This window comes from Dipteris shenzhenensis, chromosome 16 (assembly GCF_047967505.1).
Source record: "Dipteris shenzhenensis isolate YYH24624 ecotype China chromosome 16, Dip_SZ_1.0, whole genome shotgun sequence".
Taxonomy (NCBI): Eukaryota; Viridiplantae; Streptophyta; class Polypodiopsida; order Gleicheniales; family Dipteridaceae; genus Dipteris; species Dipteris shenzhenensis.
In genome coordinates, this window is record NC_141611.1 from 30,905,838 (window position 1) to 30,909,248 (window position 3,411).

Genomic DNA, 3,411 nt, shown 5'->3' on the forward strand with positions numbered 1-3,411 from the left:
GCTTAGTAGATATTATAAGATGTTTGAGTTAATTTAATCTTAGCTTTGATATCATTTAATCTTGCATTTTGCTTAGATATTATAAGATGTGTATGAGTTAATTTAATCTTAGCTTTGATATCATTTAATCTTGCATTTTGCTTAGATATTATAAGATGTGTATGAGTTAATTTAATCTTAGCTTTGATATCATATCATTTCAATCTTGCATTTGGCTTAGTAAATATCATTTAGTCATAATTTACATCATTTAGTCATGAATAAAGATGTCATTTAATCTTGCATTTGGCTTAGTAGATATTATAAGATGTTGGAGTTAATTTAATCTTAGCTTTGATATCATATCATTTCAATCTTGCATTTGGCTTAGTAAATATCATTTAGTCATGAATAAAGATATTATTTAATTATGAATAAAGATTTTTAATCTTAGCTTTATCATTCAATCTTGCATTTGGCTCCAAGTTATCATTTAGTCATGAATAAAGATGATATATAATTATGAATAAAGATATTTAATCTTAGCTTTATCATTCAATCTTGCATTATTCATGAAAAAAGCTATCATGAATAAAGATGATATTTAATTATGAATAAAGATATTTAATCTTAGCTTTATCATTCAATCTTGCATTATTCATGAAAAAAGCTATATTTAATTTTAGCTATCTCTGAACATCAAAAATATGATTGAATCTTGATTTCGGCGAAGCTTGCATTTGGCATGAATATATAGTGTCTAGCTCTCTTTAATCTTGATTTTGGCTTAGCTTGTGTTTATATATAGTCGTCTAGCTATCTACTAAGTTTGTGGCTTAGTAGATATTGTATATAGTCTAGCTCCTAAAAACATATGATTTAATCATGATTTAATCTTAATGTTGGTTGAGCTTGCATCCGGCTTGATAGGTATTATGGAAGATAATAAGTGATTATTTAATCTTAGCACTTCTCTTGAACATTGTAGTGATTAATATAATTATATTAGAGTATAAAAAAGAAAATTATTATATTATAATATTGTATTATTATAGTGATCATTAATCTTAGCTTTCTATTCACATAAAAACATGTATTCTAAGAAGTTTAAATTATATTATATTAAAGGGAGATTTAATCTTGCTTCACTCCACTTACATAAAAAATTTGTATTCTAAGAATATTTTTAAGAATTGTAGATTAAAAATAAGCAAATTTAAATGGATTAGTGATTAATATGAATTAAAAACTTAAAATTGTGGGGAGGGAGGTGAGATGAGCTTTCTATAGAGCCATAAAACTTGAGGAAGGAAAGTGAGATGAATTTTTCTCTAAAGAAATGTAGAATTTGAGGAATTGAGGAAATTGGGTGTAATTGTGGGGAGGTAGGTGAGATGAGCTTTCTATAGAGCCATAGAATTTGAGGAATGAAGGTGAGATGAGCTTTCTCTAAAGAGATGTAGATATGAGGAAATTGGGTGTGAATTTGAGGAATGAGCTTTCTATAGAGCCATAGAATTTGAGGAATGAAGATGAGACGAATTTGAGGAATGAAGATGAGACGAGCTTTCTCTAAAGAGATGTAGATATGAGGAAATTGGGTGTAAATTTGAGGAATTGAGGAAATTGGGTGTAATCGTGGGGAGGAAGGTGAGATGAGCTTTCTATAAAGCCATAGAATTTGAGGAAGGAAGGTGAGATGAGCTTTCTCTAAAGAGATGTAGATATGAGGAAATTATGAGGAAATTGGGTGTGAATTTGAGGAATTGAGGAAATTGGGTGTAATTGTGGGGAGAGAGGTGAGATGAGCTTTCTATAGAGCCATAGAATTTGAGGAAGGAAGGTGAGATGAGCTTTCTCTAAAGAGATGTAGATATGAGGAAATTGGGTATTCTTCGAGCTTTCAAAATACTATAACACCTATAAGTAAAATTTCTAGGAAAAGTCTTGCAGCAGGATGAGGGATTTGTATATGTAAATAGTTGAAATTTCTCTAAAGAGATGTAGATATGAGGAAATTGGGTGTGAATTTGAGGAATGAGCTTTTTGTAGAGCCATAGAATTTGAGGAATGAAGGTGAGACGAGCTTTCTCTAAAGAGATGTAGATATGAGGAAATTGGGTGTGAATTTGAGGAATGAGCTTTTTGTAGAGCCATAGAATTTGAGGAATGAAGGTGAGATGAGCTTTCTCTAAAGAGATGTAGATATGAGGAAGGAAGGTGAGATGAGCTTTCTCTAAAGAGATATAGATATGAGGAAATTGGGTGTTTTTCGAGCTTTCAAAATACTATAACACCTATAAGTAAAATGTCTAGGAAAAGTCTTGCGAGGAAAAGTCTTGCAGCAGGATGAGGGATTTGTATATGTAAATAGTTGAAATTATAGCATAATGATGGTAAAATCAATTTAATAATTACTAATATTTTGATTGTTTAATTTTGCTTCAAATAAATTGAACTATGAAGGTGAAAAAGGAGCTTGTAGTTGGCTCTCTTAATCCTTATTTATCCAAGAGCATTAAAGAAATATGATGAAAATGCTAATATTTCACATCTTAATATGCATGAGTAACTTATCTTGTTTACAATGAGGTAGACATTTGTGATCTCAAAAGTCATCTTGATAATTTCACAATGATATTTCCAATAGTGTTTTTGCTTGCTTTTAAGATGGAATCAAGGCAATCTTTGGCTCGCACAATTTATTCACTTAGAATGATCGATTTCATGCGATGTATATGAATACAATAAATATTCAAGTGTATCTATTGTACCAAGGATGAATGTAAAAGGAATATGCTTTGGTCACTTTAAACATGAGTAAGGATGATTTGAGATGTCCATAAAACCAAGGTTGAAGTGTCGCTTAAACCAAGGTTGAAGTGTCGCTTATGTAGTTTAAGAAAGTCATAGCAATAGTATAGGAAGACTCATAAAGATCTTGTACATTAAGAATCTAGAAACATGAGCATGCGAGAATTTAAAAAGTATCGAATAATTAGGAAGATGGAAGTATTGAGCAATTGAAAATATGAGCATAAGCTACACATATAACAAGAGGAAAGATGGTGTGAATTATAGACAGCGCTTACGTAATCATAGGTGGGAATGAAATAATCTCTTTGCATTTGGAAGTATCGAACAATTGAAAATACAAGAAGATATGCTCAATATCAGAAGTAATCTATATATGTTCATTGTGAAAGTTACATAAGTATGTGTCACTCTTAAATGAGTACTCAATAAGTAAATCCATATGTACCATGTCCAAACGAGTACTCAATAAGTAATCCATATGTGTTCATCTAAAAGACGTTAAACCTTGTTACATTCAAATGAGTACGCAATATAACCATGTTCAAACCAGTACTCAATAAGTAATTCATATGTGTTCATCGTGAAAGCTAAATAAATATGTCACATCCAAATGAG